The sequence below is a fragment of the Anomaloglossus baeobatrachus genome, chromosome 2, assembly GCF_048569485.1.
Source record: "Anomaloglossus baeobatrachus isolate aAnoBae1 chromosome 2, aAnoBae1.hap1, whole genome shotgun sequence".
In the NCBI taxonomy this organism is placed as follows: Eukaryota; Metazoa; Chordata; class Amphibia; order Anura; family Aromobatidae; genus Anomaloglossus; species Anomaloglossus baeobatrachus.
In genome coordinates this window covers 416,474,259-416,492,082 of record NC_134354.1, presented here as the reverse complement: position 1 = coordinate 416,492,082, position 17,824 = coordinate 416,474,259, and the positions used below count along the sequence as shown (strand labels likewise).

At 45.4% G+C, this 17,824-nt stretch overlaps 1 protein-coding gene across 1 annotated transcript in view; it reads left to right on the top strand.

The window, feature by feature from the left end:
- LOC142290194 (uncharacterized) overlaps positions 1 to 17,824 on the top strand; it is a 112,154-nt gene that overhangs the window by 65,063 nt on the left and 29,267 nt on the right. The window contains exon 2 of the mRNA XM_075334132.1: positions 16,262 to 16,377. The gene's annotated coding sequence lies outside the window, so the exon portion shown is untranslated. The remainder of the gene's footprint in view (positions 1 to 16,261; positions 16,378 to 17,824) is intronic.

Below are 17,824 nucleotides of genomic sequence, written 5' to 3'. Positions count from 1 at the left end.
CAGCATTACTGTGATTGGTTAAGAAGCCCAGCATGTTTAGTGGCCGCAAATCAAGTGCCAAACCTTCTGGGCGGGACATCCGAATACAGCGAGACGAATACACCATTACTCACTATATAACGAATACCCCGAGTACCGCACTATTCTGCGAATATTGCCGAATACATTCGCTCATCACTAATCACTTTAGTGCCTTTGCCTTTGCTATTGTTTTATAGTCTTTGCCTTGTTTGTGGAAGTAATGATATCTTCTTTTGACTTTTTGAACTATTCTCTTGACAACCCAAGAACAGGGCTGTATTTGGCTTTCGTGCTGCCCTAGGCACTTTAAGTGGTCGCGCCCCTTACTGACAACGTAAAACTATGATTTTGTGCACACGACATCTGTGTAAGGTGGATCTACTCTTTAACCCACTTGAATAAGTGCTAAGGACTATAAGAATGAAGATCAGCACTTGCTGTGCATATGTTCAGTTTTATTTAGCTTCTTTTAACAAATTCAGGTTTTCAAAGACACTAAGTGGTTAAAATAGGTAACTGAACCATTTTTCATGCTGCTGCCACCAAGACGTTCCTGACCGCAATTAATAAAATTTCAATTTAAAAAAGATGCCAGTGTTTCCTAATCTGTTTTCCGCCTGAAAAACGCAAATAATTCACAGATGTGTAAAGGCCATGCTGTGCACACACCCTAACAGTTCATATGCCCAGTGATCATGCACAGACTACAGTTGGCAGAACCCAGAGATAAACAGGCTCGGCTGACAGTCTGATTGTCAGAGAAGTGATGACCCAGCAGGTTCAAATTTGGACAGTGGATCCTTTTTTCTCTAGGAGGTGAGACACTTCCAGAGACGTGTAGTAGCGTCTGTCTCATAGAGAATACGTGCACTCAACAAAGTGAGCACTCAGGGAGACAGCTGCCAGCTGAGTGATGGGACACCTGTCTATAGTGTACGGGAGAGTCAGGGAGATAGCTGCCAACCGAATGATGGGACAGCTGTTTATAGTGTATGGGAGAGTCAGGAAGATAGCTGCCAGCTGAGTGATATGACACCTGTCTATAGTGTATGGGGAGTCAGGAAAGATAACTAACAGCCGAATGATGGGACAGCTGTCTATAGCATATGGGGGCTTTAGTCAAATACTTTTTTGGCAGACGTATGGCCTCATTAAGACAGATATTTATTTAGCCTGGCTCAATGACCCTAAAATGAACTACTATCAAATCTAATTAATTAAAAATTGCTACATCTACACGAATACATCACCAGAACCAACCTCAAATCATGATAACATTACCATAACCACCAGCTGTACATGACAACATCTCCAGAACCAACCTCAAATCACTACTACATCACCAGAACCACCATCTGCACACTGGTACTTCACCAGAACCACCATCTGCACACTGCTACTTCACCAGAACCACCATCTGCACACTGCTACATCACCAGAACCACCACTGGTACGTGACTGCATCACCAGAACCAAGCTCAAATCACTACTACATCACCAGAACTAAAGCCAGCCCAACATAAAATTGTCTGGCATGAAACTGCAGCTCCTAGTATGTCTGTAACAATGGTAAGGAGCTAACAAGAGTAGGGATGGGCGAACCCAAACTGTATAGTTTGGGGTCCGTACCGAACACATGGTGTTCGTGCACACCACCCCGAACATGAGCTTTCTGGGACGATCGTGTTACAGTTCATGTTACACTTTGGGTCAAGGGGCTGTTAAAAAAAGCACGTTATTAAAAAAACTTTATGATCATACTTACAGGTCCCGCGATGCATCCTGTAGACTCTGTCTCCCAGCGCTTTTGCTTCCGCGTCCGTCCGATCATTGCTGTTCCCCCCGGTAAGCACCTCTGGCTAAAAAGACCTGCCGTGACCGTGATGTCATACACATGTGACCAGTCACGTGTGAATGTTGTATTACCTCATTGGCTACAGACTGGGCATGTGAGTATGACGTCATCAAAGGTCCTGGTGCGCCGTGATGCGAGTGTCATCGCATCACGGTGCACAATCTCCCTATGGCAGCGGGTCAGCTGCATGTATTTCCATGCAGCTGAGGCGCTCCTGTCCTGAGAGTATGGTGATGCAATGCGACACGCAAGTGCAATCATCCTCTCACTGTCAGCCTGCTACATTATGGCTCTCTGTGCTTCTCATTATGTATAGACACTATCTGTGCACACTGATGAAGCAGAGTTGACATTGTGCTTTGCTTCTCACTGTGTATAGACTGTGTCTGTGCACAGTGATGAAGCAGAGTTGACATTGCGTTTTGCTTCTCACTGTGTATAGACTCTGTCTGTGCACAGTGATATAGCAGAGTTGACACTGCGCTTTGCTTCTCACTGTGTATAGACACTGTCTGTGCACAGTGATGAAGCAGAGTTGATATTGCGCCTTGCTTCTCAGTGTGTATAGACTGTGTCTTAGCACAGTGATGGAGCAGAGTTGACATTGCGCTTTGCTTTTCACTATGTATAGACACTGTCTGTGCACAGTGATGCAGCAGAGTTGACATTGCGCTTTGCTTCTCACTGTGTATAGACTGTGTCTGTACACAGTGATGAAGCAGAGATCATATTGCTGTCCCTGTGGATTATGTCTGACTAAGGATTATTTTATTATAAAGATAGAGTCTCTAAATATTTTTTTGTTTTATTTCTAATAAAAAAATATTCTCTGTGTTGTGTTTTTTTTACTTATTCCTAGAAATTCATGGTGGCCATGTCTAATTTGGCGTGACACAATAAATTTTGGGCTTAGTACCATCTGAGAATACAAAGCTGGTATTAACCTCTTTATTACACAGCGAGCCACCGCCATCACGGCCTCTGGAGGAGAATCCCAGCCCCCAGCTGCCTGGCTTTACCTGACTGACGATCAAAATACGATGGGAGCCCATGTATTCTTTTTTTTAATTATTTTTTTTAAATAAAAAAAAAATAATGGGCTTCCCTGTATTTTGATTTCCAGCCAAGGTAAGTCAGGCAGATGAGGGTGGCAGCCCCTAGCCGTCTGCTTTATCTGCGCTGAGAATCAAAATACCTCGGCGCGTTACACCATTTTTTTTAATGATTTATTTATTTTTGCAGTACTGTGATGTCAGGCAATCAAAATACAGGGAAGCCCATTTTTTTTTTAGTTATTTAAATAGTAATTAAAAAAATATGCGTGGCCTCCCGCTGCATTTTTTATTACTAGCTAAGGGTAATCCAAGCAGTTACTGGCTGCTAACCCTCACTGCTTAGTGCTACATTCACAGGCAATGGAAAATCCAGGGAAGCCTTTTTTTTTTTCATTTTACCAAAAACTAAAAAAAAATGACGTGGGCTTTGCCATATTTTTGTATGCTAGCCAGGTACAGCAGGCATGTACGGGCTGCCCCCAACCCCCAGCTGCCTATTTGTACCCAGCTGGGAACCAAAAATATAGAGAAGCCCTTATGTTATTAATTTCATGAATTTCATGAAATAATTAAAAAAAAAAAAACATGGGCTTCGTCCAATTTTTGTGTACAGCCAGGTACAGCTAGGCAGCTGGGGATTGGAATCCGTAGTGCAGGTTGGCCCAAGCTTTCTGGGCCCCCCGCTGTGAATTGCAGTCCGCAGCTGCCCCAGAAAATGGCACTTTCATAAAAGCGCCATCTTCTGGCGCTGTATCCAACTCCTCCAGCGGCCCTAGTGCCGGGTGGCACACTGGGTAATAAGGGGATAATACCAGCTTTGTTTTACTAGCTAGTATTAAGCAAAAGAGATTCTTAATGTCAGGCCAAGTTTGACCGGGCCATTAAGAATCTCCAATATAGGGTTAAAAAAAGATATCACACAAGGAAAAAATACTTTGTTAGAAATAAATACACAGACACACTTAGGGACTCCATGTTTATTACTCCTTCTCACCCCTCCACGATACTGGTCTTCTGTCTTCTTTCTCCTTCAACCCATGCAGCTCTGCTATATCAGACAGCACAGGATGGGAGGAAGAACGCTGCTCCTCCCCGTGTTGTCTAATCACTCAATGAGTGAGCAGAAGCTGCGGGTTTGTAAGCAGTGACATCACCACTGCCACTGTTGCCATAGTAACCTGACGGGTAGGTTACTATAGCAACGGGGATCTCCGATCACCTGATTCCCAGCGCCGGTATTCTTCACCGGCTGTGTCAGCCAATCCCTGCATGTGGGCTGACTCTGTAAAGAACGCTGACATGCAGGGACTGGGAGCCGAGCATGTGCCTGAGCATCTCGCCGGTACACGTCACTCGCCGACTATATTGAGTACTGAGATGCTTGGGTGAGCACCGCGTACCGGCGAGATGCACTGACAGGCCCTAGCATGACGTCATAGCCATGTGACCAGTGTGTAGGCAACGAGATAATACAACATTCACATGTGACTTGTGACATGCTATGATGTCACGGAAGGTCCTTTGGTTACTTGGCGGCACAGCGATGATCGTACTCGGAAGGAGAAGCAGCGGGAGACAGAGTCTGCAGGACGCATTGTGGGACCTGTAAGTATAATGACAATGTTTATTATTAACTGTATTCTTTATTTTACAGCCCCCCCGCCCCATTCCATAACTGTAAAGTCCAAGTTCGGTGTTCAGACGCAAGTTTGCGTTATATCAGAACCAGAACACAACTTTACAAAATGTTCGGGCGAGTCTCCTGAACACTGAACATCGGGGGGTTCGCCCATCACTAACCAGGAGTTGTTACCAGCCATCAGACTGCGAACCATACAGGAACCAGGGTACTGATGGTGCAAGTAGTAGTACTATTAAACATTTAAAAAATACCTTAATTTTTGGGAGATATCTTCTATGTTTTAGGTCCATTAATTCTGAGCACATTGATGTGGGTCTGGGTCCGGAGACCCCCGTAAATTGCTCAAAAGACCCCTTAGAAGTGCACAGCTCGGGAGACAGGACTATAACTTTCTACAGCATCCGCTCTGTGCGCTCTTCTAAAAGATATTTTCAGCTGTGGTTTGCTGTTCAGGAACAGATTCCCCACTAATCTGCTCAGAATTATTGGGCATAAAACAAAAAATTCTCCCAAAAGTTTAGTTACTCTTTGAGGTGCATTTACAGTGCTCCCAATAATTGGAAACCGATTATCTATCTAAACAGGCTGTCAGATCAGCTGACGCACAAGCAAAAGGTTCGTTTGTCGGGTGAAATGATTTTTCCATTTACATAAACAGTTATATAAGGGACAATTCCTCTACAAAAATCACAAACAGTTTAGCTTAAAAGGGGTTGTCTGGTCTAGAATGACAAGTCTGCAGTCCATCTATGTGTCCCTCTATGACTGCAGACTTGTGAATCATCCTAGTGCACTCATGGTGGTTAAGAATGTGATATGCAGACTCCCGGTCAGAACTTGTCTAGTGGGTATGGCCTCGCTTAATGCACTTGTATTGACCGAGGTGGCACCCCCTAGACGGTTCTAGCTTGGACTCTGCATATCGCATACTTGACCGTCTTTCCCGGCACAGACACCAGAGAATCATCGTAACACACCGTAAGTGCACTGGGAGGATTCACAAATCTGCAGTCACACAGAGTGACACACAGAGTGATTGCAGACTTGTCATTCTAGACTGGACAACCCCTTTAATATTTGCTTCAAAATCTATTTTTTAAAATGCAAATGAGGGGCTTCGGTGCACCCTTGGCGTGACCTATGCCTTGGTGCACTCTTATGTTTGCATATGAAAGCAAGTCCCTTGTGTTGATTGACAGCGCTCACTTAGTAAGAGCGATAAAATCAGACATACAAGCTGATATTAGACAGCACTCACTTTTACTATTGGAGCACTGTCAATAAAAACAAAAGACTTTAAAATACAAATATGACAGTGTAACGGTGCACCAACACAAAGACCACCCCAATGGTGCACCGACACAAAGACCACCCTAATGGTGCACCGACACAAAGACCACCCTAATGGTGCACCAAAGCAAAGACCACACCAATAGTGCACCAAAGCAAAGACCACACGAACAGTGTACCAAAGCAAAGACCACACCAATAGTGCACCAAAGCAAAGACCACACCAATGGTGCACCAAAGCAAAGACCACACCAATGGTGCACCAAAGCAATGACCACACCAATAGTGCACCAAAGCAAAGACCACACCAATGGTGCACCAAAGCAAAGACCACTCCAAAGGTGCACCAAAGCAAAGACCACATCAACAGTGCACCAAAGCAAAGACCACATCAACAGTGCACCAATGCAAAGACCACACCAATGGTGCACCAAAGCAAAGACCACTCCAACGGTGCACCAGAGCAAAGACCACACCAATAGTGCACCAAAGCAAAGACCACACCAACAGTGCACCAAAGCAAAGACCACACCAACAGTGCACCAAAGCAAAGACCACACCAACGGTGCACTAAAGCGTCCTCATTTGCACATTAAATAAATGTAGATTATTTTGCTAATATTAAAGGGAACTTGTCAGCTGGCTTTGTGGTCCTGCACAGACGCACGTTGATCTGACCTGACTAGGCCATATCAAAGTATTGTACTGCGCCTGCGCACGACCTCAATGTCGACTAGTGTGGATATCAGGAAAAACTGTGGAGGAGAGAAGCGCAAAATAGGGTCTTATCTGGTAGACAAGAGAATGTATGTAAAGAGGCATGTACTCACCTGTTTCAGTTGTGACAGGCACAACTTCTCTGCGAGTGTTTAAGCAGAAAGTGCATATAGTGGTCAGCCGCAGCCCCGACGAAAAAGTAGATCACAAGATAGATGAGGGAAAACGGGTTTGATGCTGCGCTAAGAACCACAAATCCAGGAGGTCTGATGAAATCCTTTCCTTTATTTGCACAACAGCTGTTCTTTCTTGCTTTGTTTTTGTCCTGATGAAGAAGGCGGCTATGCCTTCGAAAAACGTTGACCCATGCAAATAAAGGAAAGGATTTCATCACACCTCCTGGATTTGTGGTTCTTAGCGCAGCATCAAACCCGTTTTCCCTCATCTATCTTGTGACTAGTCTGGATGACGTAGGACGCGTCATGCACACAGGCTTCAGAAGAAGGAGGACAAAGATGGCCAAAAGAGGAAGCACCAATACCGGAGAACGGAGACACCCATCCGACCAGTCTGCACAGCACCACCCTTTAGGTGAGTATTATAAAGTGATTTTTATGTTCTATACAGCGGCACTGGTGGTGGCCACAGCTTATAGTCACCAAATCTGGTGACAGGTTCCCTTTAAAGAAGCACTCCGGGCATTGTTTCCCCTAAACTTGTGTAAATGTTAGTGTAGTGTAAGGTCTGTGATAATTCACTCACCGATCCCTGTTCTCATGTACCAGATCCATCATGACGTCACATCCACTGCTCGTCTCTGTAGACTCCCGTCTTCTCTGGTCTTCTGCAGCACATCTCACTATGGTGCCCTGAAAAATAACAATGTCATTATAACGTTGCTGAACAACAATAAACACAAATGCTGTGCCATAAATAAGCCCTATGCTGTGGACTAAAAAAAATAACTGCTCCTCACTGCGCTCCCTGCAAAAGAATATTACTCCACAAAATACCTCTTAGGCCTCCTTCACACGCACGTGAAAAAAACAAACCGTTTTTTCACGGACGTATTAAAGGGGTGGTTTGCTCCCCGTGTGCCGTGTTTGTGGCACATGCGTGTTCTCCGTGTGTTATACGTAACAACACATGGAGAACGGAAAGTCACGCCTTACCTGATTCTTCCGGAGCTGTCTGTGGTGCTGAATGACAGTATCCGGCACAGGCCATGCCCCGCTGACGCTGCTTCCGGCCCCCAGTGAAGAAGATGCATTGTTCAAATTCACTGGGGGTTGGATGTAGGTGACAGCCGCGGCAGAGACTGCAGGGCTAGTGGAGGTTAGTATGTGTTTTTTTTATTTTTAAAATGACACGTGTGTTTCTCCGGCGTGTGTCACGTGGGACCTCATTCACACTACATCCGTGTGGTATGGGTGTGGGCCGCGTGACACCCGTGCTGCCAGAGAAAAACAGACATGCTGCCGTATGGAGCACACGGGCTCACATCTGCTCCACACGGAGGCACGGACCAATGGCTGAACACCTGCGTGCACATAAACCCATTGATTTTAATGTGTATACGTGTGCCCGTGTCTCCGGTACATGTGGGAACGGACCTAGCACGTTCTGGAGGCACGTGCGTGTGAAGGGGGCCTTATCGTGCATGGCCTCCACACTATCCTCTCTTATAAAATATTCCCACCACACCGTCCCCACTTATATACTATGACCGCCACACTGCTGATAAACTAAAGCAGCACACTGTCCTCCTTTATAAACTATACCCACCACACCTTCCTCAATTATGAAATATGCACACTGTCCTCACATCATGCTGCCCCTCTCCATATGGAGCCCTCACACTGCCCTTCTCCATACTGAGCCACCCATGCTGCCCCTTTTTAATGCACTCCAAATACTGCCTGCCCCTTTTCCATAATAAGACCTCCATACTGCCGCACTCATCATACAGAGACCACCATGCTACCTCATGCCCCACACACTATCTCACGTTTCATACTGAATTCTCTACATTGCTCCACTCCATACTGAGCCCACCAATGCTGCCCCCTTTCCATACTGAGCCCTCACACTGCCCCTGTTCATATGGAACCCTCATGCTACCCCTTTTCCATAATGAGCTCTCAATGCTTCCCCCTCTCCATACTTAGTGAGTTGATACACATGGCACTTCTAGGGTGGGGCACAAGTAGGATCCAAAACCATCACAAGTAGATGTAGAAACTTGGCACTCAAGATCAATGTGACTAGTGTTTTTATTGTGAAGAACTTGCATGACCAGCACAAGTACATCATTGCCACATAGACAGCGGTGGACACCCCGTCATTTCCGGTTATGCCACTCGCCATGCTACTATACTTTCTGAGGACCCTCTACACACACACTGATGAAGGTCTTTTGACTGAAACATCTGTGTTTGTGCTGATCCTACAAGTTCTTCACAATAAAAAACACTGTTCACATTGATCTTGAGTGCCAAGTTCTACATCTACCCCTCTCCATATTGAGTCCTTACACTTTTCCCCATCGATTTTGTCCCTTCCCCATCGATTTTGTCCCTTGTGCTATCACTCACTCTGCAAGCCCCCCTAAACCCCCCTGTACAGGAATAGGCTCCCTAAACCCCCCCTCTACAGCAATAGGCCTCCTAAACCCCCCATCTACACCAATAGGCTCCCTAAACTCCCCCATCTACAGCAATAGGCTCCCTAAACCCCCATCTACAGCAATAGGCCCCCTACACCCCCTCCTCCAGCAATAGGCCCCCTAAACCCCCCTCCTACTGCAATAGGATCCCTAAACCCCCCTTCTACAGCAATAGGCCCCCTAATCCCCAGACTACAATAATAGGCCTCCTAATTCTCAGTCTATAGCCTCTGCCTGCCCCTACCCCAGAATCCACAGACTATAGCCTCTGCCTGCCCCTCCCCGCAATCCCCAATCTATAACCACTGCCTGCCCCTCCCTGCAATCCCCAATCTATAGCCTCTACCTGCCCCTACCCCAGAATCCCCAAACTATAGCCTCTGCCTGCCCGTCCCCCGCAATCCTCACTTTATAACCTCTGCCTGCCTCTACCCCATAATCCTCACATTAAAGCCTCGCCTGCCCCTCCTCCACAATCCTCATGTTATAGCCTCTGCCTGCCCCTCCCCCAAAATCCTCACATTAGAGCCTCTGCCTGCCCCTCCCCCACAATCCTCACGTTGTAGCCTCACCTGCCTCTCTCCCACAATCCTCACATTATAGCCTAGCCTGCCCCTCCACCACAATCCTCACGTTATAGCCTCTGCCTGCCTCTCCCCCACAATCTTCACGTTATAGCGCCTGCCTGCCCCTCCCCCACAAACCTCACATTATAGTCTCTGCCGGCCCCTCCCCCACAAACATCACATTATAGCCTCTGCCTGCTCCTCCCCCACAAACATCACGTTATAGCCTCACCTGCCCCTCCCCCACAAACCTTACATTATAGCCTGTGCCTGCCCCTCCCCCACAAACTTCACATTATATCCTCTACCTGCCCTTCCCCCACAAACATCACATTATAGCCTCATCTGCCCCTCCCCCACAAACCTCACATTATAGCCTCTGCCTGCGCCTCCCCCACAAACTTCACGTTATAGCCTTTGCCTGCCCCTCCCCCACAAACATTACATTATAGCCTCTGCCTGCCCCTCTCCCACAAACATCACATTATAGCCTCGCATGCCCCTCCCCCACAAACATCTCGTTATAGCCTCGCCTGCCCCTCCCCCACAAACATCCCATTATAGCCTCGCCTGCCCCTCCCTCACAAACATCACACTATAGCCTTGCCTGCCCTTTCCCCCACAAACATCACATTATAGCCTTGCCTGCCCCCCCCCACAAACATCACGTTATAGCCTCGCCTGTCCCTCCCCCACAAACATCACACTATAACCTCTGCCTGCCTCTCCCCCACAAACATCACATTATAGCTTTGCCTGCCCCTCCCCCACAAACATCACGCTATAACCTCGCCTGCCCCTCCCCCACAAACATCACGTTATAGCCTCGCCTGCCCCTCCCCCACAAACATCACATTATAGTCCCTTTCCCACAATCCTCATTAGGAAGACCCGCACCTTCCCTATGAATCTTCAGCTCTGCAAGCGATTACCTGCTCTTGTGCCCGCCGCCCTCCTCCTCTCTGCGGCTGCTCTTCCGGTGTCTGTCGCCCTTCTTCTCTCGGCTCCGGTGAGTGTTCTCTCCTACTCCGTGACAGCCATCTGCAGCCTTGGACGCCACAACACGGAGCTGCTTGGCGCGCCTCTGACCTCGGAAGTACAGGCGCCAGCACTTCCGGGGTCAATCAGCTCCTTGTGCTTCGCGAACGCAGTTTATTTGTATTCGAGTCTTAAAGATGCAGATACAGATAAATGGAGGTGCACCTCTCCCGCCCACACCCCCCTCCAAAAGCACAGCGGATTTAAACGTCTAACGGAGGCGGAGAGTATGTAAAAAAAATATTTATTTTTTTTGCTGCCAGAAGGTGCCGCCCCCTGCAGCGCGCCGCCGCAGGCACCGGACCACGGGTGCCTAGTGGTAACTACGGCCCTGCCCAAGAATATTAATAAACTTAAGGCCATAGCTCATATAGAATGAGTTAAAATACCTCCAGTACACTGTCAGGAGCTGGTGTCTGGAAATACTGTACATCTCATTTGCAACAGGTCATAGAAGCCAAATGGTGTTCTACTAAGTAATAGAGAGGGTTGTCATGAAGGGGTGGATTCGTTCTGAAACTGTACTAGTCAGTAAAAGTTGCATTCTGTGTTTAATTTGGGGAGGCAACATATCAAAGTTAGGTTCAGAAATATTTGGATAGTAACAAGTTTTGACATTTTAGCTGTTTGCCAAAACATATTCCAGATACATATTTAATATGGGCCTAAAGTTCAGACTCTTAAGGGGGCTTTACACGCTGCGACATTGCTAGCAATGTCGCTAGCGTTCGCACCTGTCCCCCGTCGTTTGTGCATCACGGGCAAATCGCTAGTACCCATCACACATACTTACCTTCCTAACTACGTCGCTGTGGCTGGCGAACAGCCTCTTTTCTAAGGGGGCGGTTCATGCGGCGTCACAGCGACGTCACATGGCAAGCGTCCAATAGAAGCAGAGGGGCAGAGAGAAGCCGCATGAAAGTCACACCCACCTCGTTGCCGGAGGACGCAGGTACGGTGTTGTTCGTCGTTCCTGGGATGTCACACGTAGTGATGTGTGCTGCCTCAGGAACGACGAACAACCTGCGTCTAAAATCAGCAATGATATTTGGGAAATGGACGACGTATCAACAATCAATGATTTGGTGAGTATTTTGCATCGTTAGCGGTCGCTCGTACTTGTCACACGCAACGACGTCGCTAACGAGGCCGGATGTGCGTCACGAATTCCGTGACCCCAACAACATCTCGTTAGCGATGTCTTTGCGTGTAAAGCGGCCTTTTGCTTTAATTTGAGGGTATTCACATACTAATTGGAGTAAGGTTTTATGATTTACAGCTCTTTATTATGTAGTGGCCTCTTTTTCAAGGGAATAAAAAAAATTGGACAATTATGTAAAAAGCTCTTTATTCCCCTTAAACCCTGGCCGTTTTGCTTTTGTCCGTTTTTTTTTTCTCTCTTTCTTCCGAGAGCCGTAACTTTTTTATTTTGTCCATATAAGGGCTTGTTTTTTGTGGGACAAGTTGTAGTTTTAAATGAAACCATAAATTTTACCATATAGTGTACTGAAAAACAGCAAAAAATAAATTCAAGTGTGGGAAAAACTGCAAAAAAAGTGTGGTCATACAATAGTTTTTGGGATATTTTATTCACTATGTTCAATATATGGAAAAGCTGATGTGTTGGTGTGGTGTCTCAGGTCGGTGCGAGTTTGGAGACACCAAACATGAATAGGTTTACTTGTATCTAATGGGTTAAAAAAATTCACAAGTTTGTCCAAAAAAAGTGGAGCACGTCTTGTGCAATTTTCCGAAACCTGTAACGTTCTCATTTTTTGGGATCTATGGCTCAGTGATGGCCTTTTTTTGCGTCTCGAGCTGACGTTTTTAACTGTACCATTTTTGCGCAGATGCTGCGTTTTGATCGCTTGTTATTGCATTTTGCACAAAATTTGTGGTGATCAAAAAACGTAATTTTAGTGTTTGGAATTTTTTTGATGCTACGCCGTTTACCGATTAGATTCATTTATTTTATATTTTGATAAATCGGGCATTTATGAATGCGGCGATACCAAACTGTATTTTTAAACCCTTTAATTTTCAATGGGGCGAAAGGGGGATGACTTTTATTTTTGTTTATTTTTTTAAATTATTTAAAAAAAATTTTAACTTTTTTTTTTTTTACTAGGTCCCTTAGGGGGCTATATGGATCAGCAGTCTGATCGCTCTTCCATATCTTCAGATCACAGCTACAGAGGTGAGATCTGCAAATATGCTGCTTTACGTTTACTTTCAATTGAGAAAAAGTGACTCATGTTAGCTACAGGCGTCATCACATAACCCTGTGCTACCATGGCAACCACCGGAAGTTACGTGATCACATCACGTGACTTCCGATGGGGGCCGGGTAAGTTATCATAATGGCTGAGCGTATACACATCTCTCTAACAGATTTTGGCAGCGAGATGTAAGGGGTTAATATTCATGGATGTCACGCGATTCCACTGGCAACTAGCAGGCACACATGTCAACTGTTGAAGTCAGCTGATATGTGTGTGGATCGCCATGGACTGCCTACGGCAGGGGGTGGGGATTAACCTCACACAATCCATGACGTACCCAGTACGTCATGGGTGGCTAAGGGGTTAATGGGCTGCATGGGATATTACCTCGTTTATCCATACTCTATTTAGCAGGTGAAAAGTCCAGAGCTTATTCCAGGTGTGGCATTTGCATTTTGAAGCTGTTGCTGTGAACCCACAACATGTGGTCAATGGAGCTGCCAATGGAGGAGAAACAGACCATCATTTGGCTGAAAAAAAAAAAAAGAAACAGAGACAAACCTGAAATGTTATGAGTGGCAAATTAACATATTGCTACATTCTTTTTCTTCTGAAAAAAAGAGAGCGCCCTGGTGAGCTTGAGAAATCAAAAAGTCCTGGACGTCCACAGAAAATAACAGTGGTGGATAATCGCAGGATCCTTTCCATGGTGATGAAAAAGTCCTTCACAACACTCACCCAAGTGAAGAACACTCTCCATGAAGTAGGTGTTTCAGTATCTAAGTCTACCATAAAGAGAAGGCTTCATGAGAGCCAATACAGAGGGTTCACCACAAGGTGCAAACCATTAATCAGTCCTAAAAACAGAAAGGCCAGATTAGACTTTCCCAAAATACAGCTATAAAAAGCCAGCCTAGTTCTGGAGAAGCATTCTTTGCACGGATGAAACTAATATCAACCTGTCCCAGAAGGTGGGGAAGAAGAAAATATGGAGAAGGCTTGGAATGGCTCATAATCCAAAGCACACCACATCCTCTGTAAAGCATGGTGGAGGCAGTGTGATGGCCAGGCATACATAGCTTCCATTGGCACTGGGTCACTCTTGTTTATTGATGATGTGACTGAAGACAGAAGAAGCCGGATGAATTCTGAAGTGCACTGAGCTATAATTTCTGCTCAGATTCAACTAAATACCACAAGGTTAATTGGACAACACTTCATAGTACAGATGGACAATGAACAAAACATACTATGAAAGCCACCCAGAAGTTTTTTAAGGCAAAGAAGTAGAATTCTCTTTAATGACGAATTCAATCAACAAATTGCAACCCCATCGAGCATGGATATCAGATGCTTAAGACAAAACTTAAGGAAAATAGATCCACAAACAAGCAACAACTGAAGTCACTTAAGCTGGCAAAGCAGTTTAAGTTACTTTGTCCAATCAGCTTTGAGCCCCTGAAATGAGGAGATTTCTAGAAAAAACTTATTACAATTCCTAAAATATTCACAGAATATATTTTTTCAACCACTTTAATTAAATTTCAAATGCATGTCAGTTGTTTCATTTAAAATAACAAATAGCAGCATGCAGAGGCCAAGAAGACTTAGGCGGGCTTTGCACACTGCGACATCGCAGGTGCGATGTCGGTGGGGTCAAATTGAAAATGACGCACTTCCGGCATCGCATGCGACATCGCAGTGTGTAAAGCCTAGATGATACGATTAACGAGCGCAAAAGCGTCGTTATCGTATCATCGGTGCAGCGTCGGCGTAATCCATGATTACGCTGACGCGACGGTCCGATGTTGTTCCTCGCTCCTGCGGCAGCACACATCGCTGTGTGTGAAGCCGCAGGAGCGAGGAACATCTCCTACCGGCCTCACTGCGGCTTCCGTAGGATATGCGGAAGGAAAGAGATGGGCAGGATGTTTACATCCTGCTCATCTCCGCCCCTCCGCTCCGATTGGCCGCCTGCCGTGTGACGTCACAGTGACGCCGCACGACCCGCCCCCTTAACAAGGAGGCGGGCCGCCGGCCACAGGGACGTCGCACGGCAGGTGAGTGTGTGTGTGAAGCTGGCGTAGCGATAATTTTCGCTACGCCAGCTATCACCACATATCGCTGCTGCGACGGGGGCGGGCACTATCGCACTCGGCATCGCAGCATCGGGCTGCGATGTCGCAGTGTGCAAAGCCCGCCTAAGTCTCTGTCCAAATATTTCATAAGCTAACTGTATATTACCTGTGTTGAGCTACTTAGGGAGTTTTGGGGCATGTTCGCTGTGAAACCTGCCTAAAAAGCACTTACAAAATGTTGAGTAAACGTTAAAAGCGCTTGAATATGCTTTTTTTCAGCAATGGAGTCTTGCGTGGTGAACGTGCATACAAGCAATGGAGGTTCGGCGCATTACTTATTGTTTTCGTTTAAACAATTATGCCTGCTGATTCCAGGTCTTTCTGTAGCACTTCACAGGTGGTCCTTGGCTCTTGGACAACTCTTCTAATAATTCTTTTCACTCCTGTGTCTGAAATCTTAGGAGTTATGTGATTATGGCCGGTTTATAACAAAATGATGTTCTGTATCTTTTGCCATTTTAACAATTTTTATTAACCAACTATCATTATTGTCATCTTGCAGTAGAAAAAAAATTCATTTGTTTGAGTGTTAGCCAAGAATTTTAAGATTGAAAAATAGTGAACAATAGAAAGGTTTGCATTACAAACTTACAGCTATTTTCTGATTCTAAACAGCATAATAGATTTAAGAAAAAGATTTTTAAAAAGGTTAGAACTACTATAAATCAGAGAATGTTTCACTTGAGTGAACACTAATTATGTGATATCTAGTTTTCTTCCTTGTAAATTTAAAACGTAGTGAAAAAAAAAATCTCATATTGTGCTAATGCAGTACTGCGCAATATGTATTATGGCCAGCAGAGGGCAGTATACTCCTGCTTCAGTGCTTAGAGCCAACGCTAATTATCTAGAAAATGTACAATATAGCAAATTGTATTTATCTCAATGCTGCAATTAATTATTTATGTGCATCCTACTGCTAACATGTGGGCATATTTAATGTTATAAAATATCTAATTAGGTATGTAACTCTTACTTGCCTTACATGTTCAAAGCAGTATGCTGAAGAAATGAGATAACCTTTAAAAATGTCTTCTTCTTTAACTTTCCAGGAGGCCAATCAGCCCAATTTGCGAGTCTCAAAAGTGGTGGATCGTTTGATTCTATCATCATCCCTTAAAGTGTGCTCATGATACAGTGTGGCCGTATTCAGATTTAATTTTACATGGTGAGCCTATGTACTTACCTATTGTACCAGCACCCATTCCCTGTAGACTGTGAGCCCTCGCGGGCAGGGTCCTCTCTCCTCCTATACCAGTCTGTTATGTACTGTTAATGATTGTTGTATGTATACCCTATTTCACTGTAAAGCACCATGGAATGGCGCTATAAAAATAAATAATAATAATAATAATAATAATAATAATGTATTCTTACTAATATGATTAAATTAAATGTATGGGACTTCAATTGGGCACCAGGGTCTGAGTATGACTGTTGTACCCCTTAAAGAATCTGAGATCAGATGGATGTATTTCATTGTCCTTAATGCATGGACTGATCACAATATCCCAACCCAAACTTATAGCCTCCTGACAAATGTAGCTGTTTGAAGCAAGCCTTAAAGGGAATCTGTGACTGTCACCATGTTTTTACCATCTAATCTGATAGTAGCACAATGTATCACTTTCTGGACTACTTGTAGTAGTTTTTTTTAAATCACTGTTTTATTAGCAGGAGTTTATCACTAATGGACTAAAACCTACTGCGATGTAGTCTTCCATATTCATGAGCTCTGTATATCCCGCTGCCACCACTGATTGGCAGCTTTCTGCCTATACACAGCATACACAGAAAGCTGTCAATCAGTGATGGGGTGGAGTTATATAGAGCTCAGAATTCAGAGAGATATACTGATAATTTGATTAAAAATTCAATAAGAAGCGCAGTAAATGATACATCATTGGAATCAAGGTCTCTGCCCCTACATCATGCTGCTCTCTCAGATAGGATACCAAAAATTCCTTTACGCTGACCTCTCTATCTGAGTTTAAATTATTTCTGTATTTTCCGAATTATAAGATGTACTCCTCCCCCTCAAAAGTCGGGGTAAAATGGGGGTGCATTTTATAATCCGGATAAAACTTATTGGAGAGGCGGTAGTGGAGCGGGGTCACAGGAGGCATGGTCGGTGATACTGAGGGCTCGGATTAGGGGGTGTTACTGTAGTGGAGCTGCTCAGGAGAGTCACAGGACGGAGAGTCGGTGATGCGGCGGGTGCCATTGATCTGACAGCGGGCTGCGGATTTCATTGAATCACCTGCAGTTGACGAAATGGACTTTCTAGAAAATGGGTGTGGAGGTGACGCGTGCGCAGATTGATGTGATGGACTTCAAGAAAATGGCTGCGGAGTCCTAACTGCCCACACCCCGAAATCCGCAGCTATTATCTTGAAGTCCATCTTGTCAACCACGGGTGATTCAATGGAGCCCGCAGTCCACCAGCAGATCAATGGCGCCTGATGCCGCTACACCCCTGAGCCTGCAGTATCGCCGACCCTTTGCCCTCTGACCCTCGTGAGCCGCGACACGCCCTCCTCCGAGCCTACAGCATCACCAACTCTGCCCCGTGTGACCCTCCACCACCATCGCTCCCCCCTGGTGAGATATTATAA